This window comes from Talpa occidentalis, unplaced genomic scaffold (assembly GCF_014898055.3).
Source record: "Talpa occidentalis isolate TD23 unplaced genomic scaffold, MPIMG_talOcc4v2.1 talOcc4.16, whole genome shotgun sequence".
NCBI classification, from domain to species: domain Eukaryota; kingdom Metazoa; phylum Chordata; class Mammalia; order Eulipotyphla; family Talpidae; genus Talpa; species Talpa occidentalis.
The window spans coordinates 76,814,503-76,825,963 of record NW_023601653.1 but is presented as its reverse complement, the minus strand read 5'-3'; the positions used below and the strand labels follow the sequence as shown (position 1 = coordinate 76,825,963).

The 11,461-nt window shown below is 54.6% G+C and overlaps 1 protein-coding gene across 1 annotated transcript in view; it reads left to right on the top strand.

The window, feature by feature from the left end:
* The first annotated feature begins 290 nt into the window (after positions 1-290).
* Positions 291-11,461, top strand: part of NCKAP5L (NCK associated protein 5 like) — a 28,832-nt gene continuing 17,661 nt past the window's right edge. Inside the window, exon 1 of the mRNA XM_037514694.2 lies at positions 291-366. The gene's annotated coding sequence lies outside the window, so the exon portion shown is untranslated. The remainder of the gene's footprint in view (positions 367-11,461) is intronic.

Genomic DNA, 11,461 nt, shown 5'->3' with positions numbered 1-11,461 from the left:
GCTCGGCCAGCCCGGACCCCTCCGCCCCGCAGCGGGGTCTGCCAGGCCCGGGCGGCCGGCCGGGAGGGCACGTCCCCCGCGGAGCGCCCCCCCGGGCGGAAGCGGCGCGCGCCGGCCCGGCGGAACCGCGCGGGTCCTGGGAACATCTGGCCGGAGCCGGGCGGGGCGCGCGCGCAGGGAGGGCGCGGATTGGCTGCGCGGGGCGGGGGCGGGGCCCGGCGGGGGCGGGGCTCACGGGCCCCTTTAAAGCCTTGACATCAAGCGGCGGCCCCGGCACCCCTCCCCTCGCTCGGCCCCCCGGCCCGCGCCGCGGCCATGAACCTGGCGGGTCCGGCCTGCCCTGGCCCCGCGCGGCACCTGGTTTCGGTGAGTTCCGGGCCTACTTGGGTTGAAGGGCGGCGGGCGGGGGGCCTGTAAGCCCGGGCTGGGGGGGCGACGGGGGCGAGGCTCCCGCGGCGGCCCCGTCCGAGGGGGCGCGCGGCTTCCCGCCGGGCCGCCCCGCAGCCCAGCCCCGCGCGCTCCCGGGGGGTCTGGCTGCGGCTCGGTGCCCCCGCCCGGCCCCCGCCGCCCCCCACACCCGCCTCGCGCACACTCCATGGCCCCGGAAGGGAAACTTTCGGGAGAGGGGATGTTCCGGGGGCCGGGCTCCCTCCCGCCGGGAGAGCCCTGACCTTGCCCCCCGCGCGCCTCGCCCGCCGCCCCCCGAGGGCTGGGTACCGCTTAGCGGAGCCGGGCGCTGCGGGCGGCTGGAGGGGGCAGCATCTCCCCAAAGCGCAGGCGCGGGGGCGAGCCCGGGGCTCCCCTGCGCACCCCGTGCGGTCCTGGTGGCCGGGGGCGGTGGGGCCTGGGGGAGACGGAGAGAGGCGGGGTGTCAGGGTCCCCGGGAACTACCCCTCGTGGGCTTCGGGGCCTGCGCCAAGAGGAGTCTAGCGGGGCCACCCCAGAGAGGAGGTGAGGCAGGGAGCGCGGCCAGGACCGCCTGCAGGGAGGGCTCTCCGGGTCCTGCTGCGGTGGCAGAAGAATGCAGGGAATTTCTCTGTGCCCGACGCGCCCCTGGTCTCGTCCAGCTGGGAAAGCGGCTGTCCGAATCCCAGGCCCTCTCCTGATCCTCAGCTCGAGGCCCCGCGGTTTCCCCAGCCCTGGCACTGCCCCAAGGGCACAGAGGGCCCTCGCCTCCCACAGGCCTGTTTTTTCTGGTGTCTCTGCGCTACCCACCCAGCCTGCCCAGCCGCTACTTCTTAAATGCTGCTTCCTAAACGCTCCCGAGGAGCCAGGACTCTCGGGCTCTGGTCGCCCGGCTGCACAAGCAGTTCTTAGCCCTTCTCTGCGGCTGCTCTCCCCCTGCACAGTCCCCCACCTAAGGGCCATCGCCTGCGGTTGGCAGCAGCTGCCAGGAACTGGGTGGTTCTGAGGGCCACTAGAGAAGGGTCAGTGTCTAACTACCCTGTGGTCAGTACTTTTTTGGGAAAATGAGCCCAGTTGCCTTGTTGAGACCCTCCTCTCGTGGACGGTGCCAGCTCACGTGGCTGGCATGAAAGGAGACACAAAATTCTTTTTTTACATTGATCTAAGAACACTCGGGTCACTGAGTTTCCTGTCTCAGAGAAACACGCGTATTTCCGCCTGGGGAGAATTCCCACATCGTTCAAGTTTGTCTTCAGAATCCGTGGTTTGTGTGTGAGGGGGTGTCTTCCCTCTGCCTGAAGTGGTGTGGGTCCTGCAACATCTCCCTCCAGCTCTGGCCTGCGGGAGAGTGGGGGAGGCGGGCCTGGGCTGTGGGAAGAAGGCTCTGCCACCACAAGCAGGCTCAAATCAGTGTGTTTGAGGCCCACACTGCAGTCACTGGGGCTGGGGTCGGAGTTCTGGCCCCTGCTTTTCCTCGCTTGCTGTGTGACCTTGGCCAAGACAGTTTGCCTCTGGGATTTCTCCCATCTGTAAAATTCAGCAGTTGGATTAGAAAGCGCTAACATCCCCTTCCACTTCTGACATTGTGTGGCTCCACTGGTGAACCTGAAAGAGTGACAGGCCCCCTGGCAGGGTGGCTCCGTTTAGAGAGGTCGGTGTTCGGTGATGTGCTTCTGCAGGCTTAGGATTAGAACACCGGGTGGAGGGGAGCAGATTCCCTTTTCCTGCCTAAAAGTAGCCATTGTTCTGCTCACCCTCATGTGTTGGGGTACGAACTCCTGCTGGCCGGGGTTTGGCCCACCCATCACGGCCTCTGGTGAGACATCCTGGCCTGGCCAGTCTTTGAGTTGGGCCATAGGGGAGGGGTGGAGAGAGAAGAAGGCAGCCAAGGGCCAGTAGGGTAAGCACATTTCCCAGGAGACAGTTTGCATCTCAGCTGTTGGGACTTGTTTTAGGATCTGGGCCAGGGAGCACAGCACACTCACCCACCCTGTCTGAAGAGAGGACAAGGAGAGCCACTGCCGGTGCCCATCCCACCCCTTTGCCCTGTTCACCTCACTTCTGCAGTCACGCCCCCAGCTGTGAAGAAGAGGCTTAAGGCATCGTGCCCGCTGCCCTTCTCAGCCCAGCCAGCCTCCCAGGCCTGCCATGCCAGGCAGGCAGCAGCAGGGAGAAGCTGCCCCAACCCCACTTTCCCAGCCTCCTTCTCTCCTGTGGGTAGGGCTTTCTGAGGAGTCAGACTCTCCAGGTTGGGACTTGCTCTCTAGCCCAAGTGCCAAAGGCCTTCATGTTCTCCTTGTTTGTTTTCATCCCCGGTTTCCCAGGTGCCGAGGGGGCCTGTTGAAGTGGTTAGAGAAGCCACGGGATTGGTTGGACGTGGGGCCCATTCTCCTGCGTTGCTTTTCCCTTGGCTGGCTCTCCTGGGCCTGGACCCTCTTCCCTAGGCCCTGCTGCCTGTGGCTGTCAAGCTGCAGCAGGAGCTGTGCAGGTTAGACCCCAAGGAAACCTCCCTCAGGGATGGGGCCCCTGGACCGGGGACTGGAAGCTCCTGGGGAGGTGAGATGCCCAGAAAGTGTTAACGGTAGAGTCCCTGTCAGAGTGAAGGATGCGGTTGTTGCTAGGCAGAGGCTGCTGCCTCCTCTTGGGGTGTGGCTCTGAAGCTGGCCAGCAGAGGCCCCGTTAGAAGCCGCAGGAGAGGGGACCCTTGCCTAATAACCGAAACAGAGTCCCTGGCCCCAGCAGCCCTGGGCCACCAGAGTCGCGTCTCTCACCACAAACACCTCTTCTGGCCCCACAGCTCCTCCCCCAGTTCATCGCCAAGGCCACTGCCTGTTTCCACGGTCCTCCCCCAAACCTGGCAGGCTCCTCCCGCCCCGGTCTGGCTGCACTAATGGACTGGTTGGATTTTCTATACTTGGAGTTTGGGATTTCTGATTGAACATGCAAATTTATGTAAATCAATCTAGGATCTGCCATCACATCAAAACAACACAGAGTCATAGGCTGGAAAGAATCCTGGAGATAGTCAGGCCCAACGCCCTCGCCCTCGTGTTAAAAATGGGAAACTGAAGTCCAGAGGGGGAGGTGATTCACACAGATGAGTTCAGAGGCGGGGCTCCTGACTCTGATGTCGTGTTTACATGGGCCCATTCTGCCTACATTTTTTGTGCATGGGGAGGTGGGGGTGTGGGGGACCTTTGCCGCATTCAAAGCAGAGGGGGCAGTTCTTGAGCCTGAGAGTGAGGAGAGCTTGCCCCTTGGAGGCTCAGAGTGTTGCAGCAGGGCCGCAGGGGTCTAGTCAGCCCTGACATGCTGAAGAAAAACAACATAAAATCCTTTAAAAGAACTTAATACATTCTCCCAGCCCTGACCTGGAGGCGTGGGGGACAAGGTTGCTGGTTGCTACCAGGCTTGGCTCTGTGGTTTCCCCGGAGCCGAGATTGTGTGTTTCCAGCATCCCTCACAGGCACATAGTCAGCTAGGAAAGGTCTGCAAAGACAGTGACTCTACTTCCATCCTTATCTGAGTCTCTGCTGGCTCCTTCCACGCTAGGAAAAGATCCTGGTCTTTTGTGACTATTTTCCCACCCTTCCCTGCCCTCCTAGAAAGCACAGGCCTCTAGAAGGCCTCTTGTGCATCTTTCTCTGCAGCAGGACAGCCCAGGCAGGCCTTGCTGTAAGAGGGAGTGCACTAATCGAAGATCAGTGCCGAAGATAGAAGGGGCTGCAGAGACGGGCTTGGGCCCCAAGAAGGGTTCTCCCTACTTTTTAAAATATTTCAGATCTGATCCACCCACCTGGATGCAAGTTTCCCTCCCCCTGTATGTGTTGATGTTTGGAGGATGGGGCCTCACCTACGCTGGGGGCCCGCAAGGTTTGGGGGCTGGTGGACATACTAAAGTGCCTGGCAGCCTGCTTTGCATCACTTTAGGACAGTGAGTGTGTGGGACCAAGATCTGAGGCTGTTACACCAAGCCAGCACCGCCGCCACCCCTGCTGAAGCAGAGGGAGGGACTTGGGGGACGTATCTGAGGTCCCCCTCACTTTCACTCCAAACCCAGGTCAGGCTGACTCTGAACGAAGTGCCATCTTCAGCTTCCTCCCAAACAGCAGGTACGGAGCCAGCGCCTTCAGTTCCTCACTGCCTGGTGACCCTTGGCACCCATGTCTCGGCTCCACGTGAGGGGAAATCCTTCTCCCTGGGCCTCAGTTTCCCAGCCTGTGCTGATGGATTAACAACACATCATCACTGGGGTGTGGCACCGGCTCCGTAATTACCATTTTCCCAGCTCTGGGAGTTAAGCAGATGAAAGAGGCCTTCAGAGCCAGGCTGTTATTAAGGTGAATTATCATTGCTGTTATTACTGATTTCTAAAAATCCAGCAGCTGCTGAGAAGAGCCCAGGAAGGCGCAGCTCCTGAAACTGACACTGGTCCTTGAGCTCTGGGAGTTTCTCGGTACGCACTAAACTTAAAGAAACGTGTGTGTAGATGTTTTAAAAGAAGTAGCCCTCCGTTCTGCAGCTCATGCCATTGCCTGCAAGACTGGAGTGGAGGGTGCTGCTTGGGGTGTCGGTCCACGCGTCTCACTCAGGCAGGGCTTGAAAATATCCCTCCCCAAAGACCCTCTGAGTACGCGAATGATGAGGTTTTTCCTGGACAGGACTGTGAGGGGCCCCAGAACTCCTGGGGTGTGGCCCTGGGTTCTCAGCAACTACATTCTCAGGGGCTGATTCACTTCACCCCCAGCTGGCTTGATGTGGGGGCTGTAATTGGCCCTTTTGTGTGGGGATCTGTTGAGACACCCCCAGTGCCTGCCCACAGCAGCCCCAGGCACTTTCAGGAGTTCACCCCACTTTACCCCCACCTGCCCAAACTCTCCCCCTCGCCCAGCCTCCCTGCTCTACCTTGCCCTTGGCCAGACCTTACCTCCCTTCCCAGGTCTCTAGAATGAACCCCGCTCTTAGCCAGACAAAAGTGGGCCTGACCACCTTCTGAATAGTTTGGCACCATCGGGCCACACCCCAGGATGGGAGACGCTAGCCCTAGCGCAGGGAGCAAATCCTGGGGAAAAAAGGAGTGAAGAGACTGGCACCTCTTGGCCACGTTCATCTGAGCAGACCTTTTCACCCCTCCTTTGCCCCGGCGACCGCTCCCTACTTCTGAGAGGAGAGGAGATGCGCAGGTGCGGGGCAGGGGGGGGGGGCGGCGTTGGAAATCACCAGTGAGTGATTGTTCCTTCTAACATTTTTTAAAAGATTTACATTGTATTTTCACCAGATTTTTTACATAGTCCCCAAATCAAAATAATAACCGGTTGAGCGCTGGGTTGCGAAGCTGCCCACAGCCTCTGCAGCGCTGGTTCGATCCCCAGCAGCTCCCCGGCCACCGGAGGAGGGTCCCGCATGGTGCGCAGACCTCTCCTGCCGCCCGCTGCTCCCCTCAGCAGTGTACTTCGGTCCTTCTGCCTGCTCTGCTCCCCGCTCTGGCTCTGGTGAATTCTCTCACCCTCCCGCGCTTCTGACTGTACCCAGTGCTTGTATAAATAAATAAATAAATCTTAAAAAAAAAAAACAGTAAAAAAAAAAATAATAATAACAATGAAGCATACATTGAGAGCTCTCCTCCCATCTCCGCTCTCTCTTCCCTACACAAATAATCACTTATTAGTTTCTCACCTATCCTGTTTTGCACAAAACAGATACAAATATATATATATATATGTATGTATTTTTTAAAAGATTTATTTTATTTATTTATACAAGCATTGGGTACAGTCAGAGGTGCAGGAGGGTGAGAGGATTCACCAGAGCCAGAGCGGGAAGCAGAGCAGGCAGAAGGACCGAAGTACACTGCTGAGGGGAGCAGCGGGCGGCAGGAGAGGTCTGCGCGCCATGTGGGACCCTCGCCTGTGGCCAGGGATTGAACAGGTGCTGCAGAGGCTGCGGGCAGCTTCCCAGCCCAGCGCTCAACAGCTGTGCCATCAGGGCAGGCCCCAAATATATATTATTTTCCCCCTTAGCTACAGGCAGCACATAGTATCTACTGTCTTCATCTGTCCCGTGAGCTCTCTCTGGGCATGCGTGCACTTCTCCCCTGCTGTCAGGTCTCCAGGTTCTGACCTTCACCACTTACCCCAGGGTCCCCCAGTTGATCACAGGCCTTGAGCAGGGACTGTTCACCTTCATATACTGAGCTTGGTCCAGGTGCCAAGGTTTAGGCCAAAGCCAGCCTCTGCGGACTTCATCAGCTGCAGCCAGCACAGACTCCATGCTAGGGGTTCTTGCCATGCAGGGGCGAGCGCCTTCAATCACATACTTGAGCCGTTCTAGAATCACAGCTGTGATGAAGGCTGCAAAGAAAGGATGGGGACTACAAGCAGGTAACTAGAGCACCCACCCACCTGGGGTGTGTGGGACTGATGTATCTTGGGGGGGGCACAGATATGGCCCAGCATGAAGCAGGGGGCCAGAGTGTGGGCCCAAGACTGCAGATATGGTACCACGTGACCTGGAAAGCTGGGTTTCTCAGCTTGTCTTCAGTTGCTTCTCTTTCCCCCCACCAACCCCAGGCTTGGGATGTCCTGGGCTCTTGAATTTTATTATGTCCAAAACAAGAGCCCCTTTCTCCAGCACCAGATTGTGCTGACAGTGCCTCCGCCCCACCCCCATCCATCACTTCTATTTCCCCAGCTCTGGCCTCCATGCCCCTGAAGCTGAATCCTTCGTTTTCTCTGTAGGCTGAGGGGAAGTTGGGGGCTGGAGGGCATTTGCTTCTCACTTCCTCTGTAGACAGCACCTCACTTCCTGTCCCCAGAGCTAGAAGAAGGCTAAAGCTCTTGGCTTTGCTGTCCTTTCCTCTGCCTTCCTGGGCAGCCTGTGGTTCCTGTGGGAGGAAGGCAGCATCGAAGCCAGTGGCTTCTCCCTCAGGCCCTGCTGAGCTCCTCACCCCCACCGCACACAAGGAGCTCTGTCTTCTCACGGCAGCCCCTTTCCAAACATGCGCTCATCCACCTCTCCTATGCCCTGCAGGAAGAGAGGAGCCAGAGAGAGTTCATCCCATTTCACAGATAGGGAAACTGAGTCCCAGAGCCATTCTAGGCTTCACCTGGGGTGAAGTCAGGTCAGAACCTAAATCCAGACCTGAATTCTGCATTTTTAAGGGACCCTGATGAGCCCATTTGTGGGCACAAACAAGAGAGGCTTGTGGGGTGATGCTACTTTCTCCTCCTAGGACAGAGCTGGCAGCTTGGGAAGTCACCTCTGGGCTCTAGCCAGATGGCATCCACTGAGTCAACACTGAAGGTGCCTGTTCCCTTTGAAGAAAGAGGCCAAAATGTGAATCGGGGGGGAGTCAACACGGGGCTGAGCACAGAGGGCTAGCAAGGCATGTGCCCGCCTCTGCTGGGCCTACAGGTGCAGCCTGAGAGCCAGTGGCTGTGCAGCCTCCCAGGCCCCTGTTATGTCGGATCTGAGAGCAGATAGCAGACATTCCAGTAGTCAGCCCTGCTATCACCTCCACTATCACCTCCAGGAGCCTCTCTGCCTGGTCCTCCTGTGAGACCCAACATATGTCTCTGGTTACACCCAAGATGTTGAAATGATGCTGACTCCTGTTCAGCCAGAGGAGAGGAGTAACTGGCGTGGGCCAGGGAACAAGGAAACACTCACCTTCAGATGTCCTTCGATCCAGCTGCACTGAGTCATTCTGTTTCCATTAACACACAGACATTTTCTGTCTCTTTCTGTTTATGCCTCCCACTGCCTGAAATGACCCTCTTCCTTTTTCCTTGTCCTTAAGCCCAAATTCTGAAAAACTTTCCCCGCTCCAGCTCAGTATTTCTCTCCTGGTTTTTAAAGTTCTCCAAAAGACTTCTGTGGTGGAGCTTCCTTCATAACACAGCTACTTACCTACATGTCCTACATCCTCTGCTAGACTAAAAGCTCCAAGAAGTTGGAGAAGAGCTGACACATCTCTGCATTGCACCCCAGCTTCTCAGCAGTGAGCCTCATCCAGAAATATCTGCAGAATGAATAGATTAGTCCCATTTGCCAGAGAGTCACTCGGGCCAGGGAGTGGGCTGAGAGCTTGGAAGAGGTCAGATCAGTGTTGGGATAAATCTGAAAATGGCCCTGGCCCGTCTCTCAGCGTGGTTTGTCGTATGGGCCCACAAAGCCATTTTTGAGTGGGATAGTTGTGGGCCTTTAAGGGAACCCGATGAGCTCATTGTTCATTCTCGAACCTGCCCCTTCTTTCTGGTCTTTATCTATCTGGAATGAAAGGAGATCACCAGGCCCAAGGCCACATGGCAGAAAGCGTGAGGGGAGTACAGGAATATGGGTGGGGCCTCCCCTATTCAGGGGAGCCCTAGAGAACAGGACACATTATAGTTTGAACTCCTGGTCCCACAGGAGGCAGACATCAGTGAGGCCCACAGCAGTCAGGACAGCCTTTCAGAAGCACTGCTTGGGGGCCGGCCAGCACCAGGACCTTCAGGGTCGTGGTGAGGGCTTGGTCTGTTCTCAAGAAGGTCATGGAGGACACAGTCAGATTTTCAGTTCTAGGAAGATTGCACTGGTAGAACAAATTGGGAAAAGTGATTGTGGTAGGGGAAAATAGAACATAAGCCCAGAATGTCTTATGGTGCCAGAAAATGAGCAATATTTTAAAAAAATGAGTAAGTTTTTTAAAATGGAGACATTCTAAAAGAACATAGTAGCTAATCTAAAAGAAATCTCAGTGACAGAAGCTGGAATTTAAGTAACTAAGTGATGATCTTACTGGATTATAACCTAAAGAATAAAATAAATATCCATGTGGCCATACTAGTATTATTATGTAATTGAGTAAATAAATGGAAGTGAAGGGACAGCCGTTCCTTATAGAAAACTTCTAATTAATTAGTGTATAAAGAATGAGGGGGAATGGTCATTAGAATACCGTAGCAAGAGCTGCAAGCATGATCCACTGATGAACCCTAAAATTAATGAATGAAGGGGCCTCCTTGGTGGCGCAGGGGTTAAGTCTCAGCACTATGAAGCTATCTCCAGCCACTGCAGCACAAGTTCGATCCCCAGCCAGCCAGGGAGCTACCCACATGGCACAGCAGACCTCTCCTGTCTCTCCCGCTGCTCCCCTCAGCAGTGTATTTCAGTCAATCCACCTGTTCTGCTCCCCATTCTGACTCTGGTGAATCGTCTCACCCCCCCACACACACCTCTGGCCTACACCCCAGTTCTTGTATGCATAAACAAATCCTTAAAAAATTAATGAATTAAGATTTAGGCAGTAATAGGATATTTGTATGGCCACAAAGTATTGCCTCTTCCTCCCCCTGCCAAATATTTACTAATACAAAAGGAAAAATAGTAACTTCATGATAGAGACACCCCCTAAGAGACCCTACTCACCAGGTGGTCATGGTTAGTTGACATTGCCTGTGATAAGACATGGTTATATCTCATATGCCCCCCGAGACAATGCACCAAGAACACAGCACCTCTGGTATTCTGTCCAAAAATTCATGATTTTAGTCTAATCAGAGAAAACATCAGACAGACCCACATTAGAGAACATCCCCAAAATACCAACCAGTTCCCTCCCCAAGTGTCAAGGCCATGAAGACAGCCAGAGGAAGTGTCACGGAGTGTCGAGACCACAGAGCGGCTCCCGTGTTGAGTCTCAGGCCAGTGGGGAAACTGGTAAGATTCAAATCAAGTCTGTGGTTTTGTTGAAATCATTCTGCTAAAGAAAGATATGGAATAGTGGATAAAACATGCTTCTCTGTCTGTTGGTCCTTTTAAATGTATACACACACACAGATAACGCACACACAAGTAGGGTGTGGGCTGGCCGGGTGAGAGAGTAGACGAGGAAAACTTCCAGGGGGAGTGGGCACAGCACTGTCAAGAAAGTGAAAAGAGAACCTGCAAAAACGGGGCAAGTATTTGTAAGTTATATATCTGATAGGGGACTTACATCCAGGATATATAAAGAACTCTTTACCGCTTGATGATAAAGACAACCCAATTAACAGATGGACAGTAGATCTGAGTAGATGTTTCTCCAAGAGGATGTACAGATGTCTAATAAGCACATGAAAAGATGCTCAGCATTGCTCATCAGGGAAATATAAATCATAAACACGATGAGATATCACTTCCCACTGAGGTGACTAGAATCAGACAATCAGACAATAATAAGTGGTGAGGATGTGGGGAAAAAGGAACCTTGTTGGCTGGATTCTAGAATGGTGCATCTGCTGTGGAAGTTTGGTGATCCTGAGGTTGCTAATATGACCCAGCAATTCCACTCCTAGGAAATATACCCAAGGGAAATAAAAACATGTTCACACTAAAACTTGTACATGAGTGCTCATAGCAGCATTATTCCTAAGGGCCAAAAAGTGGCAACCCACATGTCCATCACCTGCTAGATGATAAGTAAATGGTAGTGTGCAAGTGCAGTTTTTTGGCCATAAAACCCTAGTGCCGACACCTGCTTCAGGTAGAGGAGGGGCCCGGAAAACACGTGGTGTGAAGAGGCCAGTCACTAAAGACCACCTGTTACATTATTCCATTCATGTGAAGTGTTCAGAACAGGGAAGTCTATAGAATTGGAAAATGGATGAGTGGTTGCCTGGAGGTGGGGGTAACGGGGTGCTAGCTAAAGGGTAATGAAATGCTCTAGAGTTGCCACATCAGGACGGCATGTTTCTGAATATACTACAAAGCACTGAATTTTACTCTTTAAAGTATGATTTGGATGGGGGGTGTGGGCTGTGTCTCGAGGCTTAAAAGGAGGAAGTGACCCCCAGAGGCACCTGTGCCTGAGATGCAAATGGGACTGAAGGTGTTGTTTGGATGGCATCGAGGCAGTTGCTGCTGAAGTTGACCCAGGCTGAGGAAATAGAAGTGAGGATGGTTTTGTTTGTTTATGTGTTTGTGTTGAGGTGTCTAGTTCTGAAAGGCAGAAGAGGACAGTATCTGGGAAAGTGTCAGGGGAGGTGGTTTTACCATGAAAGACATCTGAGTGTTAAAGGTAGGTGGGAAAGATACC